The following is a 16,038-nucleotide window of genomic DNA, read 5'->3' as shown; positions in this document are numbered from 1 at the left end:
AGCAGCTCATACTAAATAATGTCACTGTATTCAAGAGAAAACATATTCTTAAAAAGTTAATTATAGGATTTGAACAGATAAAGATTTTAGGAAATTTGCTGGACCAAATTCAAGCAATTTGTGATTTGATTCATGAGAATCACCACCAAAATGCCCACCATTTTACACAAAGCAAGAGATAGCATTAACCAAAGAGGCACACATAACCTCAGACATGGCCGCCTTGATTTCTCTATAATGTCATGCAGCTATCACATCACATCACATTGTATGGGGCATCCAATCAGTAGAGACTATCATATCCTGTATAAAAGCCGAATGCAGCAACCATTTTAGGGTGATTCTGGATAATGAGAGGACGTCAGAGTTCACAGCTCAGCAAAAGAGATAAAGAGAGAAAGCCATAAAACATTGGATAAATGCTACATATAGTATGAGTTGTACAACTGTAGAAGTGAAGAAGATGATTGTTGTAGTTAGTGATTAATACAGGGTGGGCCATTTATATGGATACACCTAAATTAAATGGGAATGGTTGGTGATATCATCTTCCTGTTTGTGGCACATTAGTATATGGGAGGGGGAAAACTTTCCCAGATGCGTGGTGACCATGGCGACCATTTTGAAGTCGGCCATTTTGGATCCAACTTTATTTTATTCAATGGGAAGAGGGTCATGTGACACATCAAACTTATTGAGAATTTCATAAGAAAAACAACGGTGTGCTTGGTTTTAACGTAACTTTATTCTTTCATGAGTTTTTTACAAGTTTATGACCACTTATAAAATGTGTTCAAATGTGGAGCAAATTAGGATGTTATGGAATATATGGCACATAACTTGTTTCGTTCAAAGCTGGATGATGCTATCTCTGACAATGACACTGTCAGTTTATGTTAGTTTTCTGCACATTTCGACTTTCAATTCCATCAGTGACACCTCTCTCTTTTATCACCTAAACCACAGCACTCCATGTGCTACGAAATATATTTCACAAAAATTTCATGTAGTTGATTTATTGGATGAGATGAAGTCAGCATTTGTACTGGGATTAGCAATGAGCGAGCACGCTCGCTACTGCTCAGTGCTCGCCCGAGCATCGCATTGCTCGAGATGATCGGCGCTCACCGAGTATTTCCAGGGTTGCTCGGCGGGAGCTCGAATCCTCTCCCTGCATGTTTGGCACTCTTTAGAGTGCCAATCAACATCCAGGGATTGTCTGCCATACAATGTAATGCCGCAGCCATGTTGGTTGTGGCTTTACAGTGGTTGGCTGACGGCACAGCATCATCAGCTCTATATCAGACCTGGCGTTGCCATGTTCTTCACAGTCACTCCGGAATCAGATAGTCTAGGGAGAGCTGCTGCTGAGCTAGGGAGAGATTTGCTTGTTTCTAGTTAGTGTAGGTATACCAGACTATATTAGACACACATATCCATCTCAACAAACAGCAAGACGGTCCATTCAGGTTCTGTCTGCTGGTGCTTTTACAGATATTTGTAGAAATAGCACCAGGTATCAGGGGCCAGGAATAATTATTTTTTTTATCTTAATCCTGATTATTTGCTTAAAAAGCAACCCAGAGAACACCATTTTTCTGCGCCATTTGCTTGTTGGCACTGCAGAATACAGCTAGGTCCTTTCCATATTACAGCGCTAAAAATTCAGCCATTTAAAACTGGTTTGTCCATCACACGGATCACATATAATTGCGCTGAAAATATTGCCATTTTTGGCCTCCATTTAAATTATGCTGCAGTGTGTCAGTGAACTTATTGACACAAGGTCGGTGCTGTTAAAAATAGTTACCTACAGGCCAGCTATTTAAAACTGTGGTTTCTCAGTAACACGGATCAGATATAAGTGCGCTCCAAATTCAGCCATTTGTATTCAACGGGAGATGTCATTTTAACATTTTTATAGGGCCATCAGGTGGCCTTTACTATTCTTAAAGGACCAGCAGTCAGCCCTCACAATTGTTAGAGAGCCATCAGCTGGCTATGCTTTGTTGTTCCCATTACTAAAGAGTGGATCTCCTATGCTATTATTGTGCATGCAGTGAGTAGCAGGGCTGCCCAAAATTTGGACACACCCCAATACCCCTTTGAAAATTTGGACGCACCCTAATTCCCCTTTGAAGAGACTGAGAGGAGGGCCTCCTGAAAACAATGTTCCCGTTATTAGAAAGTTGGTCTCCCATACTGTTTGCCTATGCATTGAATGCAAAGGCTGCCAAAAAATTTGACCCACACCAATGCCCCTTGGAAGAGACGTAGAGGAGGGCCTCCCAACCGTCTACAGAGCATGAAACTAGCTTCTGTTCTTCCTCCTCCTCCTCCTCTTCCTCATTGTCACCCAATCCACTTTGGGATGAGATGAGGCTGGGCTGTATGGAATCACCCTGTATGGTTCCTTGCTCCATCTCATCGTGCTCCGCCTGCAATGCATCCTCTTTGATTGTGAGCAGAGAGCATTTCAGAAGACAGAGAAGTGGGATGGTGACAGTAATTATGGCGTCATCGCCGCTCACCATCTTGGTGGAGTCCTCAAAGTTTTGGAAGATAGTACATATGTCTGACATCCTTGTCCACTCCTGAGGTCTTATGTGTGGAGTCTGAACTGAATACCGACGGCCTTGTTGATGCTGGTAGTCAACAACTGCCCTCTTCTGCTCACAAATCTTTCCCAACATCTGCAGTGTAGAGTTCCAAAGCATGGGGACATTCCACACCAGTCTGTGAGCCGGAAGCTGCAAATGCTGCTGAAACATGGCAAGGGCGGCGGAAGCTGTAGGTGACTTTCTAAAATGGGCACATTGGCGGCATACTTTAACAAGCAGATCTGGCAGCTCCGGGTAGGATTTGAGAAACCGCTGAACCACGAGGTTAAGCACATGGGCCTGGCATGGTACGTTTGTGAGCTCGCTTCGACTCAGAGCCGCCACCAGGTTCCGGCCATTGTCACACACGACCATGCCTGGCTGTAGGTTCAGCAGTGTGAGGCACAGATCTGCCTGCTATTTCAGAGCTGTCCACAACTCTTCAGCATTTTGCTTTTGTCACCTAAGCCTATTGGCTTTAGCACAGCCTGTTGCCACTTGGCTGAGGCAGTACTTCGTTGCTTACAGCTTGTGACTGATGTCTTTTCGGAGATGGGGGCTGAAGAGGAGGAGGAGGCTGAGGAGGATGAGGTGGAGAAGCTGTAGACAGTGGGGGGCAACCCTGAATGACCTAGGGCCCGCAATCCTTGGCGTCGGGAGGACGTTTTCCATTCCAAGGTCTGACTGGGTCCCGGCTTCCACTATGTTAGCCCAGTGTGCCGTCAGCGAGATGTACCGTCCCTGCCCTCAAGCACTTGTCCACGTGTCCATGGTTAGGTGGACTTTCCTGGTAACTGTGTTGTTGAGGGCATGACTAATGTTTTGGGACACGTGCTTGTGTAATACGGGGACGGCACCCCGGGACAAATAGTGGCGGCAGGGGTCCGAGCACCGAGGGACGGCCGCCACCATCAGGTTGCGGAATGCTTCTGCCTCCACGAGACTAAAAGGCAACATTTTGAGCGCAAGCAGTCGTGAAATGTGAGAATTTAGTAGTGTGGCCTGTGGGGCGTTGGCTGCATATTTGCGCTTGAGTTCCATGGACTTGAGTTGTATGGACAACTGAACGCTGCGCTGGGACAAGGACATGGACGTGCTTCCTGATGCTGCTACTTGAGAGTGTGCAACGACAGGTGCAGGGCAGGAGGTATCTTCGCATGCACCATGGACTGGGGATTGGCTTGCATGCACAACCGTGGAAAAAGCAGTGGTGCCACCCACAGACACTGTTCCTGGATCCTGGGGTTTGGCACACAAAGTCGGGTGCTTTGCTGCCATGAGCCTGATCATGCTCGTGGTGGTCAGGCTGGTCGTTTTGCCACCCCTGCTGATGCTGGCCTGGCAGATGATGCAAATGGCCTTTTTGGGGTTATTACAAAGTCTGTAAAAAACAACCAGACTTGGAAAGACCTAACGGTTGTACTGGCAACTTCCTTCGTGTTGGTGTTACGGGGAACGGTTGCCTGCCTTCTGTCTGCGGCCACCACACTGCTTCTTCCTGCCTGTTGGGGTTCTCTGCCTCCCTGACCTTGTGTGCTGCTGTCCTCGCTCTGCATGTCCTCCTGCCAGGTTGGAACAATTACTATATCATCCACCACCTCGTCTTTCACTTCTGCACCCTGGTCCTCCTCCTGACTTTCTGGCAATTGTGTCTCATCATCGTCCACCTCTTGTGACACTTTCCCACCGTCGCCTTCATGTGACCGTGGCTGCTCAAATATTTGGGCATCTTGTCCCACTTCAATTGGACCGGGCGAGAGGCCCGAATCTATAAATGGAAAAGTGAATATCTCTTCAGAGTGTCCAAGTGTGGGATCAGTTGACTCCGGGGACTCGGCATGGTGGGAGGAAGGAGAATCAGGATGAGGAATATGCGGTCCAGACTCACGGCTACTGAGACTTGACCGTGTGGAAGACAGGGCGGTGGTGGTGGTGGTGGCTAAGTGGTGACTGGAAGTATTATCCGCTAACCAACCAACAACCTTTTGACATTGCTCTGGGTTCCATAGTGGTGTACTGCGGTCCCCTAGGAATTGGGACAGGAAAATCAGGCAAGAAGATGTGGGTGTTTGTTGTGGCACAATTACAGCTTGCTCACGGCCTTGACCTCGGCCTCTACATGCACCATCACCATCACGTCCAGTTCCCCGTCCTTTGCCACGTGTCTTGCCTATTTTAAATGAAGGACAGTATCTTCCACGCTCACTACAAATGACTTAGTTTGGAGCGAACTTATATGTGATCTGTGTGACGGAGAAAACAGAGTTTTAAATACCTGGCCTGTAGGTAACTAGTTTGAACAGCAAACTGTGGTGAATTGCTTCACTGACACACTGAAAGAAATTTTTAATGGAGGCCAGAAATGGCAGTATTTTCTGAAAACGTATATGTGATCCGAGTGACGGAGAAAACACAGTTTTAAATAGCTGTATTTCTAGCGCTATAATAGGGAAAGGACTTGGCTGTATACTGCAGTGCCAACAAGCAAATGGTGCAGATAAATTGTGTTATCTGGATTGCTTTTTAAGCAAGTAATGAGGATTAAGATCCAAAAAAAAGTATTCCTGTCCCCTGAGACCTGGGACTTTGTATAGAAATATCTAACAGCAGTAACAGCAGACCGAACTGGAATGGAGCCTCTTGTGCTATATTCACTGCAGTCTGCTATATAGACTGCCTGCCTGCCTATATACACTGCCTGCCTGATATCTCTGCAGATGGATTAGTCCTCAGAAGGACTGTTTGTTAAGATGGATATGTGTCATGTACGGTTTTTCTCCCTACACTTCCTAATACACAAGCAAATCTCTCCCTAGCTCAGCAGCACTTCTCCATACACTGCCTGATTCCGGAGTGACTGTGACGAGCATGGAGGCGCCAGGTCTGATATAGACCTGATAAATCTGTGCGGCCAGCCAATCACTGTAATGCCACAACCACCATGGCATTATAATGAGTGGTGGGCAATCCCTGCATGTTGATTGGCGCTCTAAAAAAGGCCAAACATGCAGGGAGGGGACCCGAGCATCCGCCCGAGCATCTCGCAAGTACTCGGTGAGGTCCGAGCATCTCGAGTACTGAGATGGTCTGGCGAGTACCGAGTACTTGCGAGAATGCTCGCTCATCACTAGTTATATAGTTTCATATTTTTGTAATAATTTCCTTTTATATATTGCTTGGTTTGGTTTAAATTAGTTTGCTATTACTACCTTTAAAACTCCTTTTAGGCCTCCTTTTATTGATATTTCATTATTATCTTATGCCACAACTTGGTTTATATATAATTATCTCAATGTTATTTACAAGAAAGATTTATTTTATATAATTATGTGCAAAATGTAATACTATATGTATTATTTTGACTGCCTTTAGTCAGAGCAGAGCTTCTACACGTAGCTGCTCTAAACATGAATTCCTAATTTACCCATCTACTACCATTACTCAGTGTAACTATGTCCAGCAAGGGAATGACACACAATAATTTGCATTGTTTATGATAACATAAAATCACACAAAAAGTATCATATGCTTTATATAGAAAAAAAGCCCTGAAAATATTGTAGTATATAATTGTAAGTAGATGAGATCCAATCATCTTTCCGTATCATGTATTGGCACTTTATCTGCGCATATAAAAAAGATATGTATTGTCATGGGAAGTAGCTGCAAAGAAGAGTTGTTGTCGGATAACAACCATTTTTAACATTTATTTACAAACAATAAATAAACTAGACAGTGGGTAAATTAGAGCTTACTTGTTGCCAGAAAACATCTTGTTGTTGCAGTCCCAGGGTAGGTCTGAAATAGAAAACCACATTAAATTATACAGACTGTTATAACACTGCTATGATGTAAGTCAATGTAGATAAACAGAGACATTTGTGCAAAATAATATGAGAGTATAGGATGCACTTTTTAGCAAGAAGAAATCTTGTTTATAACTACACAGTTCTCTGGTATCCAGATGGCTTTTTATTCATAGCCTCCAGTCCCCACCTAGTGATCCGTTAGCTTGCTTTCTAATGATATCCCAAAATTTGCATGATGAGCTTTGCTCCTGTACAGTCAGAAGCTCAGGTAGCGGGGTGTGACAGGTCTCAGCAGTCCGCTGCAAGGAGGCAGTGTCATACATCTGGGAAACTGGCCATATTCTCTGCTGTCTTTTTTCACAAGTAACCCCAAACAATGCAGAAAGAGATAACATGTCATGACGAAACTATGTTGTTTATTTTAGTGCAAGTAAGAAGTTTTCACAGCATCTGAGGAATTGAGCGAGGCATGGTCACAGCAGGAAATTGTGCATAAGGGCTCGCTCATATTGATTATCTCATCAAAGAGAATCGAGTAGATTATGTAAATGACACTCGGCTCAAGCTCTGATCAGAGGTTGAGCCGAGTATCAGCCAAGTGTGATTCAACACTGTCAAATGAGAGAATCACATCACAGGTGAGGAGAAGATGGAGAACTAGATTTCTCGATCTCCTCCATTCTGTAAGTAAGCACCCGAGTGCAGTCCGATGTTTCCAGGCAACTATAGACTTGATTGGTTATTTGCCATCCGATTTGCACAGTAACTTGCAGCATGCTGCAATATTTTTCTCATGATGAATCGGCATGAAAAAAAAACATTGCTCAGCACTGCCCCTTAGAATATCATTGGTCCAACCTAGCATAGATCTTGTCCAATGTATACACTTGTGAGCGAGCCCTAAGATCCACTCCTCCTACAGATGGCTCTGGCATAACTCCTGTACCATTCTTGATATGTAAGTATGAGGGATTGTGGTAAACTACTTGCAATTTGAGAGTACGTTTATGTCAATCTCCAGTAAGGGGTTAAATAAAATCTTTTGGCCTATCTAACATGTCTGTTTTAATAAGCACTTGGATTTTGTGCTATTCCTCTGCTATTACTCAAATATATGAGTGAAGACTGACCTAAATGGAGTTTTTTTCATAACTAATTGACCTTTAATAGTAAAGTTTTATGCCGGTTCACCACACTTGGTAAAGTAATCTTTCCCATGCGGGGGACTGTACAGAGTCTAACAACCACCGTAGTGAAGTCCAGCACATCTCAAATCTTTCAGCAAAGGTGGATTCACATTGCATCTCCAAATCAAACTGCTTACATGTTTCAAATGTAAGTCCTTAGTCCTGCCAGGTCTTCATCACTTTTATCTATGGAACTATAGTACAAAGCAATATATTAACCCCTTCATGACCGGAGCAATTTCCGTTTTTGCATTTTCATTTTTTGCTCCCCTTCTTCCCAGAGCCAGAACTTTTTTATTTTTCATTCAATATGGCCATGTGAGGGCTTATTTTTTGTGGGACAAGTTGTACTTTTAAATGCCATCACTGCTTTTACCATATCGTGTACTGGAAAACAGTAAAAAAATTCCAAGTGCAGTGAAATTGCAAAAAAAAATGCAATTCCACAGTTGTTTTTTTTTTTTTTTTTACCACGTTCACTGAATGCAAAAACTGACCTGCCATTATTATTCTCCAGGTCATTATGAGTTTGTAGACACCAAACATGTATAGGTTCTTTTTATTTAAGTGGTGAAAAAAAATCCAAAGTTTGCAAAAAAAAAAAAGAAATGGCAGCATTTTCCAACACCCGTAGCGTCTCCATTTTTCATGATCTGGGGCGATTGAGGGCTTATTTTTTGCGCGCCGAGCTGAAGGTTTTATTGATACCATTTTGGGGTAGATATGATGTTTTCATCGCCCGTTATTGCATTTTACTGCAATGTTGCGGCGACCAAAAAAACGTAATTTTGGCGTTTGGAATTTTATTCTTGCTACGCCATTTACCGATCGGATTAATTATTTTTTTATTTTAATAGATTGGGCAATTCTGAACGCGGCGATACCAAATATGTGTATGTGGGTTTTTTTTATTTTTTATTTTAAATGGGGCAAAAGGAGGGTGATTTAAACTTTTATATTTTTTATATATTTTTTATATTTTTAAAAACATTTTTTTCACACTTTCTACATGCTTCAATAGTCTCCATAGAAGACTAGAAGCTGCCATTTTCTGATCGCTTCTACTGCATACAGGCGAGGAGCAGACTGCCTGTATGCAGGGGAAATGCTCCTGTGCTATGAGCGCCGACCACTAGGTGGTGCTCATAGCAATCTTTTCATGACAACCACAGTGGTCTGCTGCAGATCCCGGGTTGCCTTGCCCACCCATCAGTCACCCGCGATCACGTGATGGGGTCACTGATGGGCGGGGCAAAGGCCGCGCTTCCGGTGCGGCGCTGTTAAATGCCGCTGTCAGAGATTGACAGCGGCGTTTAACTGGTTAACAGCTACGGTTGGATCACTGTTGCAGGCACATGTCAGCTGTAAGAATCAACTGACATGTGCCCGGTTCGGCGCAGGCTCACTGCTGGAGCCCCCGCTGAACTGGCCTTTCCGACGTGGTGCGTACTATTACTGACCACGTCGGAAAGGGGTTAAGTTGCACATAATCTTCTGGACTGCAGCTATCAACAGTTAAAATCAATCAGTAGCAGTACAAAAAGTCTATGTGCAGAACTTAAAGGTGTGGATGAGTTCTACTCAGTTTAATAGTGTCACCGACTGTCAGAGTAATTGACGTGATCCTGTAAGGCAAAATTCGTCCCACATTGCACATTGCTACTTCTCCTCTCCCGCCTTACATTTCAATTCTACATCTACTCCTGCTAGAAAGAGGAGGTAGAAATATTTAAAACAGAGGTGGATTGGATGAGAAAATTGAATTTCTGTAATGAGACAGACCACACACACAAGACAGAAGAACACGCAGATGACGACACATAGAGTACAAATAACCAGTTGTTTCAGTTACCCAAGTAAATAGTCTGAATTTACAGTATGAAAAAACAATTGAATTTAAAGCCTTGCAAAGAACTGACATTGTGAACAATATCTTCACATCTTGTCCTACAAACACTTGAAGTATTTATATATAATCTGTTACAACAACGTTACTAATATGAGATGATATGTTTAATTCCAGCTTTCACTTAACACAAACTTAAAAAGATGAGCAAATTGATTTGATGCAAATTGAATTGGTGTTGTGCTTTCAGGAATTTGAAATTTGCAATTTGATTCTTGCAAATTCCCAAAAATGACTGCCGCCATTTACACATTGTAGAAGATTGCAACAACCAGACAGGGTTGCCAACTTGACTTTTTATTTTTTTGGTTGCTTATCAAAAAATCACAGACAGACAATACTTTTTATGGACACATTGGAAAACCATAATAATCATGATAATTATAAGTGATACATGTCCACAGCCCATAATTCTAATATGAAGACATCAGCAGCGTTCACTGCAAACTGTAACGTGGTGATAATTACAGTAAATATAATCTATAGGAGATTTTTCAGCTTCAAAAAATCACAGACGGCTTTCCTTTTTATTATGGACAGGGCAAAAAAAATCCCTATTTTTATGGACTATCATGGAATTTCCAGACAGTTGGCAATCCTGCAGCCAAAGAAGGATCAGATGACCTGGTGCTGCTGTGGGAAGGGTGTCCCCATATTGCCTTGCAGCTATTCCATGACATGCATAATACAGCCAATCAAGAGTACTAGTGTAGCCAGTATAAAAGCAGGAAATGCTCAGCCATTGTGTGTTAGATCAGAAACATGTCACAGCTCACAGCTTAGCAATGGAGATGGGGAGAGAAATCAGTAGGTGTGATGGGATTAGTGTTACGCTCCCACCCGGACTGACTGGTGTGAGAGTGGTTAGTGGTCCCACTGGGCCACGAATCGAGGAGTGCCTGGAGAGGCGTGACTAGGGGCCTCGCCAGGGCCGACCACAAACACACGGCGGCTTAATCGACTCCATGGTCCGAGGAGGGACATGGGAGGTGGCCCAGGTGCTACTCCAGGTCAGAACCCGGTCACAGCTGTTGACCCACACCAGTGAATGTAGGAACGGGCAGGTTTGGCTGGTATGCAGACAAGTGGGTACTGGCGGGCACGGCTGGTAAGCAGATAGGCGGGTACTGGCAGGTAGGAAAACAGGCTGGATAGGGACCAGTACAGACTGGTATACAGGAACAGAGCTGCAGGTGCAGAGGACATGCGGAGCAGAGCAGAGCAGAACCACAGGTGTGGAGGATAAGCGGAGCAGAGCAGAACCGCAGGTGTGGCGGAAAAGCGGAGCAGAGCAGAACCGCAGGTGTGGAGGACAAGCAGAGCAGAGCAGAACCTCAGGTGCGGAGGACAAGTGGAGCAGAGCAGAGCAGAACTGCAGGTGAGGAGGAAAAGTGGAGCAGAGCAGAACCGCAGGTGCAGAGGACAAGCAGGGCAGAGCAGAGCCACAGGTGCGGAGGACAAGCAGAGCAGGGCAGAGCAGAGAAAAGCTGCAGGTGCAAAGGGCAAGCAGAGCAGAGCGGAGCAGAGCCTCAGGCGCAGGCAGACAGGACAGAGCTCTGTTCACATGGAACAGACTGGGAAACACAGGAAGATAACTAGAACACTGGAGGTAGAAATGGAGGCAGGGAAAGAGGACAAACAGAACCAGATACACACAAGGTACTTGCAATGAAGTAGCGAGTGGACACAAAACTCACAAACAGAAGTACAGAGACAACGAGTTGGAGTTAGGTACTGGTTCAGACACTGCAGGAAAAAGGAAGAATCGGACATAGAGACAAACGGGCTAGGACACAGGTCAGACAGGAACTGACACTGGAACGAGATACAGGAACGAGCCTGCGTACTCAGCCCCCAGGGTGGCAGGAATAGACTAGAAGTCACAGATACAAGTAACGGGCCTGGCTACTCAGCCCCCAGGGTGGCGGAAACAGACAAGATACAGGACAGGACCTGACAACTCAGTTGCACAGAACACACTGAAAGGAAGTGTTGCTCAAGCACCTCCCACTGGGTGGGGGAGGTTTAAGTATCCAGTGACTCACAGCAATAGGCTGTGCACACTGTAACTTTAAGAATCAGGAAGTACCAGCGCCGCCACCCTAAGCCAGAAGACAAGAGACATGCACACAGCAAGTAAAGGAGTATAGTGCACAGCCTGGACTGATAGGTAAGTTGGCGGTCTTGCATGGTGGGAGATGGTAAGTCATGCCAGCATGCCGCCAGGGTTGTTACAATTAGTATATGAGGAAAAGAGAATAATGCTGATCTGATTGATATGGAGAGAGAGATAGGAAAATCACTGTGCCTGATAAACTGTGAGGAAGGGAAAGGAAGGGAGCATACATTTAACCATTGCCATATATGTTGACGAAAGCTGGACATTACTAAGGCCGTGTTGCATTCAAAAGTTTTAAATGAGTTGGATACAATCATATAAGATCTCAGAGATTCATAACTGTTTTTTCAGGGAAATTGGAGGCTTTGGAGCACTTTCAATTTCCCGTGAATTTTTCTTTGAAAATTTAACTTTGCCAGATTTACTGAATCTTTCCAGGGTGTTTGACTTTCAATGATTTGTCATTGCAAATCAAACACCCTGGGAAAATTTGGTAAATCTGGCAAACTTACATTTTCAAAAATTTTTATTCCTGTAAACTTCTACAGAATAGTGGAGAAGTTCCCCTGTTAAAACAAAGCAGGTGACTTAATTTTATATCTTGCTCTGGACCACTGAAACTTGTGCTCAAGTCTGCTACTCTACTTTTTGCTTATATTTTGATTCATGAGACCCATACACATAAAAAATAAGAAGAGATATTTAAAATAATAATGATATCACTGTTTTCCCTATGATAAGCTATTAGTGATGAGCGAGCACTAAAATGCTCGGGTACTCGTTGCTCGGGTCGAGCAAATTGGAATACTTGGGTGCTCGACCCGAGCAACGAGCCCGATGTAAGTCTATGGGAAACTTGAGCATTTTTCAGACGGCTCTCATCGGCGGTCTGCAGAGGGCCTAAAAATTGCCCAAATCGATGGGAACAGTGCTCAAATGACATGGGAACAGCATGGGAAAGATCCCTGGAAGCATCTCTGACTCCGAGATCACTGCTGTCAGCAACGTGGTCAGAGTATTACACCACTTTTACGGACTCACAATAAAACATACAAAAACGAAACCAAAATGGATTTTCCTGAGAAATATGTTAAGGAACATCCTTTCCAGGGTAATGACTTGTATATAAGGCAAATTAAATAACCAAAAACAAAAATACTCCTCCACAACTTGGGCTATGTTCACACGTAGCGTTTTTGATGCGTTTTTGCACTTTTGAATTGCTTTCAATCAAGACAAATGCATTCACCAGGAAATGTCATTTTAACATTTTACAACCTTATCTGGCCATGTGGTGTGTGACACATCATCAGACACATGCATACAGTGATGAAAAGACATGGGAAAAGCATGGGGAAGACCTCTGGAAGCATCTTTGACTCCCAGGTCACTGCCTAAAAGTGTGCCCATCATAAGTGATCCTTGGCGCAGGCGAAGATGCCTCCCGCCATGCACCTGTCATTGCAGACTTGCAACAATCACTGTCCACGTCCTTGTCCCACTGCAAAGTTCAGTTGTACCTACCCCATTCCTTGGAATGCAAGCGCAAGTATGCAGCCAGCCACCCACCCACAAGCTGCAACACTAAACTGCCAGATTTCTGGGCAGCTCTTTACACTTGAAATATGGCCTTTTAAGCTCATGGAGGCGGAAGCTTTTCACAACCTCATGCCGGCGGCGGCCGGGTGTCCATACTCGGTCCCCAGCTGCCACTATATTTCCCGGTATCGTCTCCGCCTTCCACAAGCACAGGTCCCACAACATTACCAGTGCCCTCCCCAGTGCACTTACTGGGAAGGACCGCCTAACCACAAACACATGGACAGGTGAATGTGGCCAGGGATGGTACGGAGCCAGTCCACAACTTTTTTTGCTGACAGTTGTATTTAGCTCGGTGAAAGGTCTGGCATAGAGGGAAACCGTATCTACCCTGAGTGTCATTTCTCCCAGGAAGTCCTCTAAAGCTGCTTGCACTTGAAATGTGGCCTGAACATTACTGCTGGTACTTTTCTGTGGGAATTTGCTTGCCTCTTACCAGCCTGGAATATTTCCAGCAAACTATGGTAAGAGTTGTATTTAGCTCGGCGAAAGGACTGGCATAGAGGGAAACCGTATCTACCCTGCGTGTCATTTCTCCCAGGAAGTCCTGCAATTGGGCTTGTTGCAGAAGCAATGGCAGCCCGTCCAACATCAACTCACACTTGCTTTGACACACACACACATCTTTCTTTGCGCATTTAATTTCTTGAATAAAGAGTTGGACAATGGCCTGATCTGTAATTCATTTTGAGAAATAACATGCATAAGCATGGCCGATCCACATTAAAAAAGCAGCCATAGAGTGTCCAGGAACCTTCCCCCACACTTTTCTTAGCCAGGGCTGCTTTTCGGCAGGTTTGGACGGGCCCACCAGAGAACCGGAGACTCCTCCGGCAGGCCCTGGCTTCTCCTTCAGGAAAGTTCATAGCGCCAAGATGAGGCCAAGATGATGATAGAGGCCACCATCTGCTTAGTTTTCTGTTACATGGAATGCAAGTGCAATTATGCAGCCAGCCACCCATCCACAGACCGCAACACTAAACTGCCAGATTTCTGGGCAGCTCTTTGCACTTGAAATATGGCCTTTTAAGCTCATGGAGGCGGAAGCTTTTCACAACCTCATGCCGGCGGCGGCGGCCGGGTGTCCATACTCGGTCCCCAACTGCCACTATATTTCCCGGTATTGCCTCCGCCTTCCACAAGCACGGGTCCCACAACATTACCCATGCCCTCCCCAGTGCACTTACTGGGAAGGACCGCCTAACCACAAACACGTGGACAGGTGAATGTGGCCAGGGACGGTACGGAGCCAGTCCACAACTTTTTTTGCTGACAGTTGTATTTAGCTCGGTGAAAGGTCTGGCATAGAGGGAAACCGTATCTACCCTGAGTGTCATTTCTCCCAGGAAGTCCTCTAAAGCTGCTTGCACTTGAAATGTGGCCTGAACATTACTGCTGGTTCTTTTCTGTGGGAATTTGCTTGCCTCTTACCAGCCTGGAATATTTCCAGCAAACTATGGTACGACGCCATAGTATTAGCACTGCCCCCAGTACCAGTAGCGAAGCCATCCCTAATTTCCTTCTCAGGATTTTGTTTGGTAGACTGAGTGGCTGCCCAAATACATTTTCTCACAAAGGAGCTGAAGATAGAGTGGCAGTAGGTACAAGTTTCTCCAGACTGTTAGATATTAGAGGGTGAACGGCAGCAAATTGGATCAGTGGTTAGCACTGAAGCCTTGCAGCGCTGGGATCCTGGGTTCAAATCTCAGCAAGGACAACATCTGCAAGGACTTTGTATGTTCTCCCTGTGTTTGCGTGTGTATCCTCCTCAGTAAAAAAGCAGCCATTCAGAGTCTGGGAACCTTCCCACACAATATTCTTAGCCAGGACTGCTTCTCAGCAGAGTTCGACAGGTCACACCAGAGAATCTTCTGGTGTGCTTTGGCTTCTACCCCAGGAGAGTTCATGATAGCGCTAACTTTGTTGGTGCTATGGGGCTCTTGAGAAGGTGAGAAAGGTTAGCACTCCGAATCAAATCCTCTGGTGGGCACAATGTTTTTCAATCTGAAACAGCTTCTCAGTGGGAGTTGTATTTCACCACAGCCATATTCTTTAGCTCGGTGAAAGGACTGGCATAGAGGGAAAACGTATCTACCCCGGCTGTCATTTCTCCGTCACCAGGTTCTGCCCATTGTCACACACGACCATGCCTGGCTGTATGTTAAGTGGTGAGAGCCACAGATCAGGCTGCTGTGCTACAGCAAAAACTTTGCAGCACTGGGCGGTTTGTCAATTAAGCATTAAGCATGTTATCTTCAGCACAGCCTGCTGCCGCTTGGCCAAGGCAGTACTGCAGTGCTGTCAGCTTGTGACTGATGTGATCATTTCGGAGATGGAGGAGGAGGTGCATGAGCTGAACAATGTGATTACTAGAGATGAGCGGTGTTCGACTAGAACTGTTCGCCAATCTCAAATTCGAGCTGTTTTGGGCGGTGTTCGAGTTGTTCGACGAACCCGAACCATTTGCAAAAAATTCGGCTGTTCGAGGTTATGTTCGATAACTGTTCGTGCACCAAAAGCGTGTCCTGCATGTCTGGCGCTATTTAGAGCACCAATCATGCAGGGATTGTCTGCCACTCACTGTAATGCCACAGCCATGGTGGTTGTGGCATTACAGTGATTGCCCAAATCGATGGGAACAGTGCCAACAGTGAAACATGAAAAGCCAGCAATTCAGCAGCGGCATACACCTGTACCCGACAATTTAGAACCGAAAGAATAGAGCTTCACACATAGATTAGATAGATATAAACATGTCAGCCACATATATACGAAGTACAGTGAAAGTGCTGCTTACTGTACTTGTCATTTAGCGTAA

General features: G+C 44.9%; 1 protein-coding gene across 2 annotated transcripts in view; it reads right to left on the bottom strand.

Moving 5' to 3' along the window:
* The window catches only part of PTPRD (protein tyrosine phosphatase receptor type D), a 2,806,079-nt gene that overhangs the window by 1,662,050 nt on the left and 1,127,991 nt on the right, over window positions 1-16,038 (bottom strand). For both annotated transcript variants that reach the window (XM_073668359.1, XM_073668367.1), the window contains one exon: window positions 6,356-6,398. The gene's annotated coding sequence lies outside the window, so the exon portion shown is untranslated. The remainder of the gene's footprint in view (window positions 1-6,355; window positions 6,399-16,038) is intronic.

This window comes from Phyllobates terribilis, unplaced genomic scaffold (genome assembly GCF_046119375.1).
Source record: "Phyllobates terribilis strain yellow unplaced genomic scaffold, ASM4611937v1 Scaffold_1__5_contigs__length_1240528914, whole genome shotgun sequence".
NCBI classification, from domain to species: Eukaryota; Metazoa; Chordata; class Amphibia; order Anura; family Dendrobatidae; genus Phyllobates; species Phyllobates terribilis.
This window is presented reverse-complemented; position numbering and strand designations above follow the sequence as displayed.